The sequence below is a fragment of the Octopus sinensis genome, linkage group LG19 (genome assembly GCF_006345805.1).
Source record: "Octopus sinensis linkage group LG19, ASM634580v1, whole genome shotgun sequence".
NCBI classification, from domain to species: Eukaryota; Metazoa; Mollusca; class Cephalopoda; order Octopoda; family Octopodidae; genus Octopus; species Octopus sinensis.
In genome coordinates, this window is record NC_043015.1 from 48,055,832 (window position 1) to 48,074,485 (window position 18,654).

Here is an 18,654-nt window from a genome sequence, read left to right on the forward strand (position 1 = left end):
TAAACATTTAAGGAAAAAAAAAAACATTTTCAGTTTTTTCCAGTTGTGTATTTTCTCAACAGAATTGTCAAATTGCAGACCACATACTTTTAGTAATCGCGGCTAACACAACACTAAATATAATATTGTATTGATTCAATACGTGTGTGTGTGAGAGAGAGAGAGATCATATTTTCACATCGAGACAAAGAATGTATGGATATGAGATTGTATATTTATTTATTCATAACCCTTGTTTGTATTGCTTATTCTAATATTTATTGCGGAGACATCCAACGTTCTATGTTCTGTGTCAGCCAAGTTTTGTTTATAGTTTTTAATAAGCAGCCTTCGGCTTAAACGAAAGGGAAATAAATCTTGACGAATTGCAAACACTGGAATTAGCTGGTATGTAATTCATACCTAACTGCTGAAAAGGCACTCGTGAGCCTAATTTTACAGCTGAGTGTAATACAAATGCATTTGACTATCTAGGTATCTAAATATATTTATAACCCAAGACAAACTTGCATTGTAGCATATGCACACGCGCGCACACACACACACATATATTAATAATCACAGAAGCAACCCTACCATTTTTGACTAAGAATTAAGTGAAGGATTACCCATATAGCTAAGGGCATAAAATATAAACCCTTTCGTTACCAAATTTCTGTTGAAATACAAGCTTTGTTTCAATTGATTTTGAAAATAAGAATTTATCGAAATAATTTTGCCCTTTATAAGAGTGATGTTTGGAACATAAATTAAGAAGGAACTTCGTTGGAATGTTTCAATTTAGTTAGAAGACAGTAAAACAAAAAGTTTGTACAATTGAACTAGGAATGGTTTCAGGTGTGTTAGTATCAAAAAGTTAATTAATTAAAATTTCTTGATGAGTTACATCAAATATGCTAGCACTAACATTAACCCTTCGAGGACCGGCGGGGTTGGAATTACACAAAAGGTCCCTCGGGACCCCCTTTTATTTTTGCGCATTTCCGCACTATCTATAAAGTAATATTTGCTTAATATTTTATATATGAGTGAATACATGATACAAAACAAGAAATTCAACACTTTATAGGTATATATTTGTAATTATTAGCATTTAATGGAAAGTACTTAAAATATAATTTGACTAAAAAAATCTTTATTGAAAGAAATCAATATTTTTTTTATAGTTTTATAAGTTATACATATAGCACTAAATATAAAATAAAACAAAATTATATAGTATATCGATTGTCATGAGATATAAAATCATTTACATAAAAATGTAAAATTTGCTGAGGCCCCCAAGGACCCCCATCGGCCCGCGAATACTTATTTCTTTACTACCCACAAGGGGCTAAACACAGGGGACAAACAAAGACAGACAAAGGGATTAAGTCGATTATATCGACCCCAGTGCGTAACTGGTACTTAATTTATCGAGAGGATGAAAGGCAAAGTCGACCTCGGCGGAATTTGAACTCGGAACGTAACGACAGACGAAATACGGCTACGCATTTCGCCCGGCGTGCTAACGTTTCTGCCAGCCCACGAATATTAAGTCTTTATGAAGTAGGCGCATCTGGATATTTTCTTCCGGCCCTTAAATTATAACACTTCTCCGTGTTCAGCAACTTATGCATCTGCCACGACCGAGTGATTGAATAGACCAAAGTGTGACCAAATTCGTTATCAAATAAAAGATCAAAGTCGCCCCATGCTGTAACTTTATACACATTTTGTTTCAGTCAGTACACTGCGACTATGCTGTGGTACCACCGAGAAAAATTTTAGTCGAACGAATAGACCGCCAACAAACAAGATGAACTCAGCTCAGTTTCCGTATACCGAATACACTCACAAGGCTTTGGTCTGCCTGAGGCTAGCAGACACTTGCCCAAGGTGCCACGTAGAGGGGCTGTACCCGGAACTTAGCTCAGTTTCCGTGTACCGAATCCACTCACAAGGCTTTGGTCGGCCTGAGGCTAGGAGACAATTGTCCTAGGTGCCACGTAGAGGGGCTGTACCTGGAACGATGTGATTGGAAGCTAACTTCTTCACACAGCCATATTTAATCAAAATTCCCTGCTTGTCTCCTAAAACATTTTTAGCACCACAATTAGTCACGAAGATAATGATTGCCCTTATCACAAGAGAGAAAATGTAATTAAAATTTCTTAGCTTACTGCACCATGAATACTCTTCCCAGCTCTCACCATTAAGCTTTCGTGCAACAGGTACCTATGGGTAGATTCCACTAGTCTTTCTTCAAACCTGAACTCAGGTCAATGTAATAATCGTTTCAAATTTTGGCACAAGGCCAGAAATTTCGGGGGGAAGAGTAAAGTCAATTACACCGACCCCAGAAAAGATGAAAAACCAAGTCCGCGACGGCAGAGTTTAAACTCAGAGCGTAAAATCAGATGACATGCAGCTAGCATTTTGCGCGGAGCGCTTAGCGACTCTCACAGCTCGCCGTCTTAAGTCATTGTAATAACTGACGCGTTACTAAACAGGACCAGTTTTCTCTTTTTATAAACACAGTGAGTGTCCTTGACAAAATATAAGCCGCAAATATTTCACTTTGTTCAAAATATGCCATACTGTGTGAGAGTGTGTCCATTTTGTTTCTCACTCCTCTTTCTTTCAAATGTAAGCTATTAGCTCGGTTGCTACCTGAGTGATTAATTTGTTTTAATATTATAATCCTCTTCAAAGGCGGTGAGCTGGCAGAATCGTTAGCACGCCGGGCGAAATGCGTAGGCGTATTTCGTCTGCCGTTACGTTCTGAGTTCAAATTCCGCCGAGGTCGACTTTGCCTTTCATCCTTTCGGAGTCGATAAATTAAGTACCAGTTACGCACTGGGGTCGATATAATCGACTTAATCCCTTTGTCTGTCCTTGTTTGTCCTCTCTCTGTTTAGCCCCTTGTGGGTAGTAAAGAAATAAATATTATAATCCTCTTCAAAGGCGACGAGCTGGCAGAATCGTTAGCACCTAACATTTCGTCGGTCTTTACATTCTGAGTTCAAATTCTACCGAGGTCGACTTAGCCTTTCATCCTTTCGAGGCTCGACACAATCGTGTAGGCCCCTCACCCAATTTTTCAGGTCTTGTATCTCAGTCCCACTGCGTGGCATCTTGGGCCAGTGTCTTCTGCTATAGCCCCGGGCCGACCAATGCCTTGTGAGTGGATTTGGTAGACGGAAACTGAAAGAAGCCTGTCGTATATATGTATATATATATATATATATATGTATGTGTGTGTGTGTGTGTGTTTGTCCCCCTAGCATTGCTTGACAACCGATGCTGGTGTGTTTACGTCCCCGTCACTTAGCGGTTCGGCAAAAGAGACCGATAGAATAAGTACTGGGCTTACAAAGAATAAGTCCCGGGTTGATTTGCTCGACTAAAGGCGGTGCTCCAGCATGGCCGCAGTCAAATGACTGAAACAAGTAAAAGAGTAAAAGAGAAAGAGAGTATAGTATGTGTAGTTCAAATTTACAGAAAATACAAGACGAAGACAGGTGAAGGAAAAGTCTTGGCACCTGTGTCGGTGGCACATAAAAACACCATCCGAGCGTGGCCGTCTGCCAGCCTCGTCTGGCACCTGTGTCGGTGGCACATAAAAACACCATCCGAGCGTGGCCGTCTGCCAGCCTCGTCTGCACCTGTGTCGGTGGCACATAAAAACCCATCCGAGCGTGGCCGTTTGCCAGCCTCGTCTGGCACTGTGTCGGTGGCACATAAAATCACCCACTACACTCTCGGAGTGGTTGGCGTTAGGAAGGGCATCCAGCTGTAGAAACACTGCCAGATCTGACTGGACTGGTGCAGCTTTCGGGCTCCCCAGACCCCAGTTGAACCGTCCAACCCATGCTAGCATGGAAAGCGGACGTTAATTGATGATGATGATGATTTCGAGCCTATGCTCTTCAACAGAAAGGATTGAGAGGGGGTTAAAAAAAGAATTTTTTTTTAAACTGAGAGAGAAAAAAATGTGTTGGGATTAATGGTTCAACATGATGAAAAGGCCATGTGTGTGTGTGTGTATACACCAATATTAAAATGACTCACGCAAGAATAAAAACCGTTATATGCTCCCCATCACATACAATTCATTCACTCTAATTTATAAGGATATACTCTCTCTTTTACTCTTTTACTTGTTTCAGTCATTTGACTGCGGCCATACTGGAGCACCGCCTTTAGTCGATCAAATCGACCCCGGGATTTATTCTTTGTAAGCCCAGTACTTATTCTATCGGTCTCTTTTGCCGAACCGCTAAGTGACGGGGACGTAAACACGCCAGCATCAGTTGTCAAGCAATGCTAGGGGGACAAACACAGACACACAAACACATATATATATACATATATACGACAGGCTTCTTTCAGTTTCCGTCTACCAAATCCACTCACAAGGCTTTGGTCGGCCCGGGGCTATAGCAGAAGACATTTGCCCAAGATGCCACGCAGTGGGATCTGAACCCGCAACCATGTGGTTGGTTAGCAAGCTACTTACCACACAGCCACTCCTGCACCTTAACACATATATATATATATATATATATGATTAGCGTAACAGCCCACGCTAAGCGGGAAGATGGCAGAAGGACACCCAGTTCCTGTTTGAGGAGGGTTTAACTATTTACGAATAAAAAATCAATCACTCTTAATAACCCCTGCTTCTTACATAGTCAAAGCATAGCGTATTTCTTTTTGAATTCTCTCTCTAAAGTTACTTCAGAATGGATTTGCTATCCTTTGAAGATACTATTATGTTGAATAGGACAGAATGAGAGGATCTTTTCGGTTTGAACGGCAGTTTTTAACATAATTTCTAGGTAACTAAAAAATTTTAAACTTTGTATACTCGTAGAATGTGTTTATAAAACATCTTTTTCTCTTGGCTTTATTGATAAAATTCTATAGTTTGTAAGATATTTGTTTTTTTTTCTGCAATTTGAACCAATCACTGACGTCCATTGAGGTAAAACACATTCTGTGCCGTATGAATATGTCCCTCGTTTAAGAAACAGATTGGGTTTATTTACATTTGTGAAGAAAAAAAAGATACCCTTGCCCCCTCACCTAACCCTAAGACAGATTGAAAAGCAATAGATCGATACTAGGGTCATAATTATGGGTGACAATTTCATATAAGACCGCTAGAAAAAACTGCCGTTCAAACCGAAAAGATCTGAATGAGACAATTGGATGCAGATGATTCAACATGACTAATTGGAAACTGAACCTGTTTTGGTGACTGTGCTTTTAGACACTGGGGGCAAACACACACCCACTCTCTCTCTCTCTTTCAAGTATGTGCAGAAATATACACACACTGCTAAGACCTGCCTTGCAAATTACATCTGATCTATGTAAGCAGGGAAACATGGGCATAAATTAAGACAATGAAGATTATGTTTCAACTTCCTTTTTGGAACCGACAGCATAAGACTAGGATATCTGTGAGAATCAGGACACTGAATGTAAGTGAAACTTAAACAGCAAAATCTTGAGAGTCTGTTAATCTGAAAACATGAATAAGTGTTAGACGTGTTTGGCACAGTTGATACAGTTTGTTAACCGATCACGATTGACATAAACACTTTCCCTCGGCTCAAACACATAAAGAGAAATATACTCACAAATATATCTTTATATATAAAAGAGAGGTGGTGTGGTGTCTGTCTCCTACGATTTAGATTCCTAACTACTCCCACATTTTGCGGTGCAGTTTAACCAAAACCGGGTATCTTATAGTCGTGATTCATATCGAGCCCATCTGGCTATTAGCGCGCATCTACGATGAGTCTACGATTTAAAAAATAATTTAACATTTTTTTTATTCCATTTTAATGCATAATTTTTCATGTGTCGATGGTGGCGGAGTTGGCGTCCATGGTCACACCTGCACCTGTTTGCTTCTCCCCTTCTTCCCTCCCTCGTGAAGCTGTGGGGAAGGGAGTGTAAGGAAATCAATGTCGTAAAGCGTTGTCAAGGAGACCAGCGTTCTTTTAGAGCAACGACTTTATGGCTTGAAGACACCAAAACAGAAATGGCTAAGAAAGCCCGAATTGGCATCTATAAGGGAAGTAACTCTCTAAAAATGCTTATATAGTTATTTCCCTTACAAACCCTAGCAACGCCGGGCGATACTGCTAGTCTTTATATATAAAAGAGAGGTTGTGTGCTGTCTGTCTCCTACGATTTAGATTCCTAACTACTCCCACATTTTGTGGTGCAGTTTAACCAAAATCGGGTATCTTATAGTCGTGATTCATATCAAGCCCTTCTGGATATTAGCGCGCGTCTACGATGAGTCTACGATTTTAAAAAAATTTACCATCGATTTTTCCCATTTTTAATACATTTTTGGCATATATAAGGGAAGTAACTCTCTAAAAATTTATTATTAAATCTCAGATCGTAAAAAGCTACAGTAACCCCCCCCCCTTTGTGGTTAGCCATATTGAGATGGCTATTATACTTTACATCTCTAAAAATGCTTATATAGTTATTTCCCTTACAAACCCGAGCAACGCCGGGCGATACTGCTAGTATGTATATAAAAAGAAAAGTGGTGGACAGAGAGAGAGAACAAGAGAAACATTACACCATATGGTGTCAATGAGTTAGCATTGAATCAGTGGAGTAAAAAACATCTCACACCCAAGTTGGATCAACTGTAGTAACTAGCCTATAAACTTTTTAACCTAGAGTTTTAATGTTTTACTGCTTTGGTACACAGGAGCTCTGGAATAATTTTGTCTCCAGTTGTTTCTTAATGTATTTTTCCTGTTAAATGTATCAGCATTTCTTTCTTTGCCTAGTCTCCAAGTAGCACAAAGAAAAAACTAGCTATGTAGGCTGCAGAAAAGACAAGTTGTCAAGGACCCTTCTATACAAGTGGCACCAATGCTATTTATATAGCAGAAAATTTACTTATATGGATGGGCAGGAAATCTATTTTTTCTCAGCATTTTTCACTTGAACTGAAAATTACATCATCATGGAGGCTTCCAATCTAACAGTCTAATAAATCTCCTTTTCTGGTAAGGACTAAATTTTGATTTTGAAAATATTTAAAAAAATTTTATAATACTTGATTATTATCATTTTAATATCCACTTTTCCATGCTCGCATGAGTCAGACAGAATTTGTTACGGCAAATTTTCTACAGCCGGATGCTCTTCTTGTCTCCGAGTAGAGTACCATTTCCTCACGACCAGACATGTTCCCACAGAATATAAGTAGAAATGAATAACACCACTAGCATGCCAAGGACACTAGTCTTTGACAACTATAACATGTGATGTCAAAGCAAGAGACAATAAAACACACACATATATCATGGATTCTCCCGTCGTTAGACAACATACGAGGGTCCAGCAATTTCTTGCTGAACAACAACACAGATGATTTGTTTAGTGATCAAATGTTTGTGTATGCATAATTTCACCCACTCCATCAAAATGACATTACCTGTACAGGTGTACCATGTGCCACATGTCAGATGACAAAAAGATCGCAGAGCAACGTGAAATAAAGTGTTTTGCTCAAGAACACAACACAACGCCTGGTCTGAGAATCGAAACCATGATCTCGCAATCGTGAGTGCAACATCCTAACCGCTAAGCCATGCGCCTTCATATATATATATATGCATTTCATCTGCCGTTACGTTCTGAGTTCAAATTCTGCCGGGGTTGACTTTGCCTTTCATCCTTTCGGGGTCAATAAATAAAGTACAAGTTTTGCACTGGGGGTCAATGTAATCGACTTAATCCGTTTGTCTGTCCTTGTTTGTCCCCTCTATGTTTAGCCCCTTGTGGGCAGTAAAGAAATATATATATATATGCATGATGGGCTTTCAGTTTCCAGGCCTGGGGCTATAGTAAAGGACACTTGCCCAAAGTGTCATGCCGTGGGATCTTACCACACTGTCATACATGTGCCTAGCATGTCTAACATTTATCCACGCACTCAGATTAACAAAATCTCAAGAGTTGTTGTTTGTTCCTTTTCGAGCCATGCCTGGCTCACAAGGGCCGGTTTCCCGGTTTCCTTGGCATATAGGTTCCCCACCTGGACAGGACGCCGGTCCGTCGCAGGTGAGCTGCAAGATCCAGGAGGAAAGAGTGAGAGAAAGTTGTGGCGAAAGAGTCAGCAGAAGTTTGCCATTACGTTCTGCCAGAGCTGTATGGAGCTTAGGTGTTTCACTCATAAATACACACATCACCTGGTCTGAGATTTGAACCCGCGATCCCTTGACCACGAGTCCGCTGCTCTAACCACTAGGCCATGTGCCTCCACCAAGAGTTCATTGCTGAAGTCCCGTCTCCATTCAGCATCATAATTCTCACTCACCCATATGTTAGTCTGTGTCGTTAGTCCCCAAAAGGAAATTGAAACAACATCCTTATTAGTCATCAATGTTTAACATCCACTTTTCCTTGGTTGCATAGGTTCGATGGAATTTGTTGACGCAAGATTTTTTTTTTTTTTTTTTACAGCCACATGCCCTCCCTTCCCGTTGCCAACCCTCACCTGTTTCCAAAAGCATGCTATATTTCCCTATGATCAGATATGTTATTCAAGGAAGACTGGAAATCAACACCACTTGTATGGTGGTGATACTCATTTACAATCATCACGATTATCAAGACAAGGGTACATACAAACATACACACAAATGATGTGTGTGTGTGTGTATATATATGTATATGTTTGAGTATATATATATGTGTGTGTGTGTGTGTGTGCATATATATACGTATGTATACACACACAACATATAGACACAGAGGGCTTCTTTCAGTTTGGACCAACCAAATCCACCTATAAGGTTTTGGTCAGCTCAGGACTATAGAAGAAGACACTTACTCAAAGTAGTGCACAGTGGGACTGAACCTGAAACCACATGGTTGGGAAGCAAGCTTTTTAACCACTCTGCCACACTTGTGCCTATAAACCAGAAATCTCCCTCAAATGACACCCTGGCATTATAACATTTTCCCACAGTTAAGCTGTTAAAACAACTTTACAATTTCAAATTAATCATCGCATTACTCATTTAGAAGGTTCATACACTATTATCAACATCATTTGGACAATCCTGGTCACATAGTCCACTAATTACTAATTCTCTTTTTATGATTGTGATTTATGGCTGTAATATTCAATTAATTGAATAGTTTGATTGAATATCATCATCAACTGAAATTTGATGAGCTCCTTCATCTTTGCCAAATATAGTTTAATTTCACTGAAATTATGCATGGTTTTCCATCATCTAAAGTTATGCATTATTAATTGGCTTTTGTAGTGGTGATGTCAACATAAGTAGCTAAATTGCAAAGCAATAGCTGAAGCTAATGAAATAGAATTATTTATTGTTATTAATATTTCTCTATTAATACTCAGCATAATCACTAATGATGTTATTTTAGATGTGTTATGCTCCCCCCACCCTCATAATAGCCTAGTTTTTTGTCGTCCTTTTATGCTTATCGAACAGAACGGTCTCCAAATATTGATGTAGCCTCAGGCCATAAAATAATACTATTAATCACATAATTACTAAATGAAGCGAAATGATATTGATACTATCTTATTTATACAAAATGAAGACGACTTGCCACAAAGATATGTCGGCCAAGTCTTCTTACAGAGACTGAAAAGATTCCCGATGAATGAAAACAGTCTCAAACCTCTTATCTGTCTGACACCAATCCGGACAATGACATTTTGACCCAGAGTTTCTCTTGGTGTGTTTATGTATAGAGGGTGCTTAGGAGGGTGAACAGAGAAACAGCTGTGTTTAATAAAATTAAGATGCTTTTAACCTTTTTTTTCTGAACATCATGGAGAAGAATGAAGAATGATACGGAAGCAAAGTGTATCTTCTTGTTAATAGGAGTGGTGAAGCAATAAAGTTTACTAACATTTAAGATGCATGGAGAGACTGGCCTTTGTTGCCAGTTTTGCGAAGTACTGCTTTGACCAATCATTGGCTGACGATACAACACTGGCTGGACTTAATGCTGATTGGTCAACCTAGTATGTGTTAGAGCAATGGTTCCTAAAGTGGGTAGTATTGCCCCCTAGGGGTAGTGAAAAGTTCTAAGGGGGGGGGGGATAATGGGGTAGCGATTCATGTAAAAAGTGGGGCAATAATGGGATAGTGATTCATGTAAAAACAACAAAATAATGGATTCATTAGGTTAAGTTTTATTTGTTAAATACAGTTGCTTCAGAAAGAGGTCTATGTTAGTTGGGGTGGGGGGGGCGCTAGGAATGTGGCGTGGGTGTCAAGGGGGCTGCAGCCTGAAAAAGTTAGAACATCGATCACATCAGTCCAGAAACATATTTGTGTCATGGACTTTGCCCTTTCTTTTCTCACTATATCTCATAACAGAAAAAAAAAACAAATTAACAGCAATATGTTAGAAGTATTAAGTCCTACATTTGTCTCACGCCACACTAACCTACAACTTGCTAATAACCCACATTTACCTTTGCTTTAGCCACCTTCTAGGTTGCAATTTATACACACCCAAACACGTGTGTGCATGTGAAGCCACATAGCCTACTGGTTAGGGTGTTGTACACACGATCGCAAGAACATGGTTTCCATTCATAAACCATTCGTGTGCTGTATTCTTGGGCTAAGCATTTCATTTTAGGTTGCTCCAGTCTGCTGGTGTTCCATTCCAAGGGGACTGTTGGATTGTCTACCTAACCTGTGGGGTGATATCATTCAAAAGCTAAAACAATGCAAAGCAGTATATCGTGACCCCGCAGTGTATACCTATTTCTTTACTACCCACAAGGGGCTAAACACTGAGAGAGGACAAACAAGGACAGACAAATGGATTAAGTCGATTACATCGACCCCAGTGCGTAACTGGTACTTATTTAATCGACCCCGAAAGGATGAAAGGCAAAGTCAACCGTGGCAGAATTTGAACTCAGAACATAGCGGCAGACGAAATACTGCTAAGCATTTCGCCCGGCGTGCTAACGTTTGTGCCAGCTAGCTGCCTTCCCGCAGTGTATACCAACATCCAAACATCCAGTAGTCTAGCCAGTACAGTGAGATATATGTATTACACATAAACACAGTGTGTGTGTATTTATACACTCATTTACAATGATTAATGCATTTGATATTTTATCGCACCACCAGCTCTCTGAAGCTCACAATTCTATTTCTTAGATTTCTATACACTGTAATCCTTACTCAGTCCAGACAATAGAAGCCCATGACTGTCATTATTACTTGTTCAAGGCAACACACTTTTCATGTATCATACTATGCTCAGCAAAACAAATTTTCTTTGTCAATACAAGAGATTTTGATTTTTCTCAGACACAACTACTCCTTACTCTTTTACTTGTTTCAGTCATTTGACTTGGCCATGCTGGAGCACCGTCTTTAGTCGAGCAAATCGACCCCAGGACTTATTCTTTGTAAGCCCAGTACTTATTCTATCGGTCTTTTTGCCGAACCGCTAAGTTACGGGGATGTAAACACACCAGCATCAGTTGTCAAGCGATGTTGGGGGAGGGGGGGGACAAACACAGACACACACACACATATATATACATATATACGACGGGCTTTTTTCAGTTTCCGTCTACCAAATCCACTCACAAGGCTTTGGTCGGCCCGAGGCTACAGTAGAAGACACTTGCCCAAGGTGGCACGTAGTGGAACTGAACCCGGAACGATGCGGTTCGTAAGCAAGCTACTTACTACACAGCAACTCCTACGCCTATGTTCATATTTCACAAAATAAACCAGAAGTAAAGTTTCTATCGCTTACTATTCTATTTCTATTACTCAGAATTACTCCTCCACATACAATACTGCTGACTGGCCCCCACCCCCAAACCCTGGGTACTTCGACTCAGGTAATTAACCTTTTCACTGTAATGATGTTAGATATTTACCAAAAAATAGAATTGGCATTTTCTGCAAGTCGTGTTGCCTTAATAGACTTGACACATCTCAAAAAACAGTTTCAAATGTGACATTCCTCAACAATTGGTTTCTACAGTTAAAGGCAATAAAATTTTGAATAAAAATATCTCATTTCTGCAGTAAACTGATTGTCCTGAATAGGAAATGTTTCACCTATGACCAATCAAAACAGCTAACTAGATGACCAATGACAATAACATACCTCTGGCTATTTCTCTCTATACAACAACATAAAAAATTCCAAATAGTTTGCTAACAGCTCCGATACAGCTATGCAAACCAAAAATGCTGCCTATAGTCCCACACTACACACATTTGATAAATCTGAGCTCAAATCTACCCCTTTCTGCCTTTCTAGGTCCAACACTTTGCATACTTTCACAAGGCCTCCTCCAGTCCCACACTCTGAAACTATCCCTCTCATTCCTCACAAACACTGCAACCCAGAGTAAGCTTCTATACTCACTAAACTCTTCAATTTCTCCTTCATTACAGGAATCTACCCTGATCTTTGGAGACACATTACAGTGTGCACCATTCTCTAGAAAGACACCCCCCTCTTTAACTACTGCCCTTTTACACTCACTCACAGGAGACAGCCATTAACAACATAGGCCTCTGACACATACACACACTCACTCTCTCTTTTCTTAACCCTTTTTACTGCATTCAAAACATCATTGACATTAACTGTGGAAAGCTGTTTTATATACCAATCAATATTCTGTCGAGGAATGTCATGTTGGAAACTATTTTTTGTTGAGATATGTTAAGTTTGTTTTTATATCTGGTTTGCGTGTGTTAACAATAATATTGCCATAATGACTTACCCAGGACACCGCAATTGTTTTTTTTTTTGGTAACTATTTAACATTATTAGAATAACCATGAAATTTAATACCATGGTTAAAGGGTTAACAATTGTCAATACAGTTTCCATAAAGTCAAATCCACAGGTGACCTACTCTCCTCCACCACTCTCCAGCAGACTCTCACCTTAAGAGAAATTTGGTGAAAGCAACGTCATCAGCTTTGATATCAGGCGAACTTCGCTAGGTCTGACATGCAAATCTATCAAAACTGCTATTTCAAGAGGCTGTGCCCATCTCTCATCTTGTGGGATAGTAGCTTCCAATTATACTCTACTATCATGGTGTGTGTTGATGGAGCTCTTTCTGCTCCTCATCCTATCAAATTCTAACATGTCTCAGGGTTTGGTTTTGTCCCTCACCCTCTTCCTGCTATACATCAATGAACAACTTGCAGTCACATCCAACAACACCCACTCCAATGCATGTCTTACAAACAACTTGCACATGCAAGTGCTACCAGTCAAAAGTTCTGTATATCGGAAGCCAGCAAGTGTATGGGGTCATCAGGAGAGAATGCGCGCCGTTTCGGGGCCTACCTCTCGACGGCATCAATGCGCACTGGCCCCCCTCACTGATATGAGGCCTCGCTTGCTAGATCAGCTGGTTATGAAGTTAAACTCAATATCCTTCTAGCCATCGCTCATTGTCTCTTTTTAACCAAATCCAGTGGCTAGCCTTCTCCACTGTAGATTGGATATCAGTCATGGTGGTATTGACTTTACGATGAGTTAGGCCTAGCGATAACAACAGTCGTCTCACGCTGTGTCCAACGAACCCTCTACATCTGACTTCGATTGGAAAATGTTCCACTTTCCAGCCTGCATCTTCACATCCAACAACACCCACTCTAATGCAGATGACAATACTTTTTAATTTTCCCAAGTCATCCTCATACAACGTAGACACCACAACAATTCCATAAACAAAGACCTTAAAAGCATCTTCCAATGGGAACACACCAAATGTTATCTCAACAGCAAGAAAACACAAACACTACTTGTATCAAGCAACCATCATTACACCCAACTAGAGCCTTGCAAATAGTTCCAGGTTTGCTAATAATGGACTTCACTATTACGAAGGATCTCTCCTGGCAAAAGCACGTCATCCTTAACATAGCAAGGATTGCATCCAACTAACTGGCCCTTCTTTTCAGAACTACAAGACAATTCAGCCCCCAATGATTATTGACACTTTACAAAGCTGAGATGAGAATCACAACAGAATATTGTTCCCATATCTGGGATGGTACTGTTGCTCACACACATGCTGGACCACATCCAGAAAAGAGTCACTCGACTCATCATCATCGTTTAACGTCCGTTTTCCATGCTAGCATGGGTTGGACTGTTTGACCGGGTTCTGGGAAGCCAGGAGGCTGCACCGATGGGTATAAATCATTCACAGATACCCTGGCCCATATACTGCTATGATGTTCCCTACTCCTGAGAGTTGGCTGAGCTCTTGTCACCTCCACTAAGGCATACTGAATCCCACCACTCATCACTCATTAAGTCCAACCCTCTCCACAGGCCCAGTCTTTCTTTTGCCCTCCCCACCTGCACCATTTTCCTGTATACGTTGACATGCAGAAGTTCCAGAGTAGTCGTGGGAAAACTTTAGCTCCGCAGGACTTTCTGAATTGGCATTGAATTTTTTTAATAGCGCAGTCTGCTTGACAAGGATTCATGTCTCATGTGGACCACTTCTTGGAAAAGGTTGCCTATGCCTGTCCTGGAGAAACCTTAATGGCAACAAATTCGCTGGTATCAGAGGGTTTGTGAAGGCCATGAGTACAGCCCATCCCTCCCAATACAGTAATGGAGGGGGGTCTACCATTACCAATTGAGAAATATCTCCCTACAAGATATACTGGTTGAGTTAATCTGAGATGCAATAAAAAAGATGTGAATGAATAAACAAGGATAACAGTGGGATTATGGATAAACATTAAAAAAAAGAGTGTTCACTTAGATCTCATTCCAATAAGCTTTCATTGTATTGTATTTAATGATATATTCAAATGATATTGTTGGAAATCCTGCATGCCTTAAGTGAATTTGGTTGACTATATATATATATTGTTTCAGTCATTTGACTCCGGTCATGTTGGAGCACTGCCTTCAGTTGAACAGGACTTATTCTTTGTGAGCTTAGTACTTATTCTATCATTCTCTTTTGCTGAACCACTAAGTTACGGGGACGTAAACACACCAGCATTGGTTGCCAAGCAATGGAGCGGGGAACAAAAACACACATACATATGACAGGTTTCTTTCAGTTTCCGTTTATCAAATCCACTCACAAGGTTTTGGTCGGCCTGAGGCTATATAAGACATTGCCCAAGGTGCCACACAGTGGGACTGAACCCAGAACCATGTAGTTGGTAAACAAGCTACATACTACATAGCCACTCCTTCGCCTAGCAAGCTACTTACTACACAGCCATATATATATATATATATATATATACTTCGTTTTTGTACCTGCTTTCCAAGATTCTTTATGTGGATTCATATGTTGAAACAAGTTTTGTTGTGCCTGGGAGTCATACTAACTTAATATCTAAAACACTCATTTAATATTTACATTTTTTCTTTTCTTTTCCAAAATTTTCGTTGCTTATACAACTTTGGAAAGAGTCAACATCCGTTGAAAAGGCTGCAAAAGCAACGAAAATTTGGGAAAAGAAAAAATATGAGTGGAAATTGAACTGGTGAGTGTTTTAGATATCAAAGCAGTATGACTCTCCCCAGACAAAATATATATACACACACGCACACACACAAACAGACAGACGTGTATGCCTTTGTGTGCGTCGCCCGCTGTTGGCTTGTTTACGTCCCCGTAATTTAACAGTTCAGCAAAATGGATCGATGGAATAAGTACCAGGCTTAGGAAATGAACTGATGTCGATCTGCTCAACCAAACCCTTCATGACAATGCCCCAGCATAACTGAAACCAGTTAGAGAATTATATACGTGTGTGTGTGTGTGGAAGATATCAAAATTATATGATGATGTCGAAGCTAAGTAATAGCAATGACAAGGCCAAGCAGCTACAAAACTAGTAACAGAGTTGTCAAACCAAGGACTGGAAGCATCATTAGAACATCAGACACAGTAATACCTTGCAGTATTTAGTTAAGGTTCCTTACTTTCCAAATTTAAACCAAGTTGTTAGCCATTCAGTCATCTGGAGGGAAGCGGGGTCTACAAAACGATGTAGCAGTCAAGGAAAGGGATTGATTTAGTCCAGCGGTTCTTAACCTGGATACTTGTGACCTCTGGGGATCCATTGAAGCTAAATAGTAAATTGGGGGTCTACATAGTATTCTATTACGGGAAACAAGTAAGTTTCTTTCTCTAACGCTTTACACAGTTCGACATGTTTCCGACCATCGAAACATGTTCTCCCTGAGAATTCTATTGTAAACTTACACAAGAGAATGGGTGAAAAACAAAATAGGAATTTTGAAAGAAGTATCAATAAATTTGTTTTTAAACATTACAAGGCTATGGGGCGAGGGATCCACCAGAGTAGAATAGCACTCAAAGGGATCCATAGATGAAAAAAAATTAGGATCTTTTCGGTTTGAACGGCAGTTTTTAACATAGTTTCTAGGTAACTAAAGAATTTTAAACTTCGTATACTGGTGGAATGTGTTTATAAAACATCTTTTTCTCTTGGCTTTATTGAGAAAATTCTATGGTTTGTAAGATATTTGTTGCTTTTTTCTTCAATTTCTGCAATTTCAACCAATCACTGACGTCCATCGAGGTAAAAAAAACAAAACATTCTGTGCCGTATGAATATGTCCCTCGTTTAAGAAACAGATTGGGTTTATTTACATTTGTGAAGAAAAAAGATACCCTTCCCCCACCCCTAACCCTAAAACAGATTGAAATGCAATAGATCGATACTAGGGTCATAATTATGGGTGACAATTTCATATGACACCGCTAGAAAAAACTGCCGTTCAAACCGAAAAGATCCAAAAATTGTTGAGAACTACTGACCTCATCGATTGTTCCCCCCCTACAAAAAACTCTTTTGGTCTTGAGCCTATGTAAAATAATATCTATTTTACGATACGATTAAATATTTCAAACAGGCATCTAAATATGCTTCGAGATTTATAATCATCCTAATTCTTACCCATTTTCTATGCTGGTATGAGTTGTACGGTCCCATTAAGTTCACATCGTGTTGCGCTCATAGCAACAGAGAAAACTGGTTAACTTTGTTGTCATGCGTGTCACACGGTGTAGTGTGGACTGGGTGCAGTTTATAGAATACGTACAATAAAAGTTGAGACTAGAGTTACCCTGTCTTGTATCAATTCTTATTTGGAGTAGCTGCTGTCCTGAATAACCCAGCAATGCAAGCAGGGGAATGAAAGTTTGTCTCGTTTGTATAACCCATTTTTGGTTTGAGAATAAGAATATGGACATAAATATGAGGTCCTGGAACAGGTTTAAGAAAAACGTTACAACTAGAATTATTGAACGATGTTTTACTTAAACTTATTTTTCCCCTTATGACAAAAAAAAATATCTTTCCCAGTGATTAAATCTTGCTTTATTCAAATAGATGCTTAAATATTAGAAAATACTTTACGCTGAATGAAGGTGGATCCCACCAATTTCAACGAAAGTTGAAATAGTAACGAAGAAGCTATGAAAGATATTGTGAAATACTGACTAATGCAACGAGATTGGTGAAGACATACCGAGTAGAGAAAATGTGCGATGGTGCTAGTAAAAGGGGGAAAAAACATGCTATTTTGTAGGAGAAAGCAGTTAGTGTCAAAAGGAATTAGGTCATAAGCTTAGAGGCGAATCTCGGCAGTTCTATGACTTTGACAGCCAATACCGAGTGAGAAACTAAAGCATCAGTAGTTACCATTTATTGAAACAAGGAATAAATTAGACACCACTTAATAACGAGACTGAAAAATACATTAGGTCAAGTGGTGTAGGTGCGTGTGAATGTGTAAAATTCATAACAAAATTAGAAATAATATAAACACAGATATTTATAAAAGTTACACCTTTCTGCTAATGTTTTTGGTGCTGAAAAGTTACTTGTTGATAAAAAAGCAGAGAAAATTCCTTCTTTGTGGAGCAGCCATTATATAAGAGAAACTAGTTACTGACACTTTAATACTTTAAAAAAACAATTTATACACAAAACAAGGGCGGTTAAAACAATAAAAATATTAGCTAAACTTTTATTAGAGACACGAACAAAATGGTAAAAATAAATTATTATCAAAAAATGGGAAACTAATAACGCAAAACCATTAAAGAGTCAAAACTTTTTTGTCGGATCCCCAGACACAGAATGGTATTAGTATGTATGTATCGTTATGTTTGAGGTTATTTATCATTAAAATAAAATTGCTATTAATATGAAAATGGTCAATAGTTTTTTTCTCTCAAACTTCAATAGATGACCTAAACACTTTTATAAGGGAAACAAGACCTTGATAATAATAATAGTGATTCCGTTGTACCATATTCGTTTTATTCAGGTTTATCGGGAAAATGTTTTTTGCGAATAATTAAACTCTTCAGTTTGGTTTGAAAGAAGAAGGAAAATATAAGTGCTTACAGTTAATCTAATTTTTTTCTTCAAATCTACGTAAGTGTGAAATCGTGGAAAATACAACAAAAAAAGAAAAAAAAAACTATTTTTGAAGTAAAAAATTGTTTAAAGTTAAAAAAAAAAAACTGTTCTATATTTGTACGTGTATGGTGAAGTAACATGTTACATATGGAAATATCAGAACAGTCAATTCACGAAA

General features: G+C 39.0%; 1 protein-coding gene across 1 annotated transcript in view; it reads right to left on the reverse strand.

Annotated features, from left to right (window-relative positions):
* The window catches only part of LOC115221986 (USP6 N-terminal-like protein), a 65,860-nt gene that overhangs the window by 44,745 nt on the left and 2,461 nt on the right, over positions 1–18,654 (reverse strand). The window lies entirely within an intron of this gene.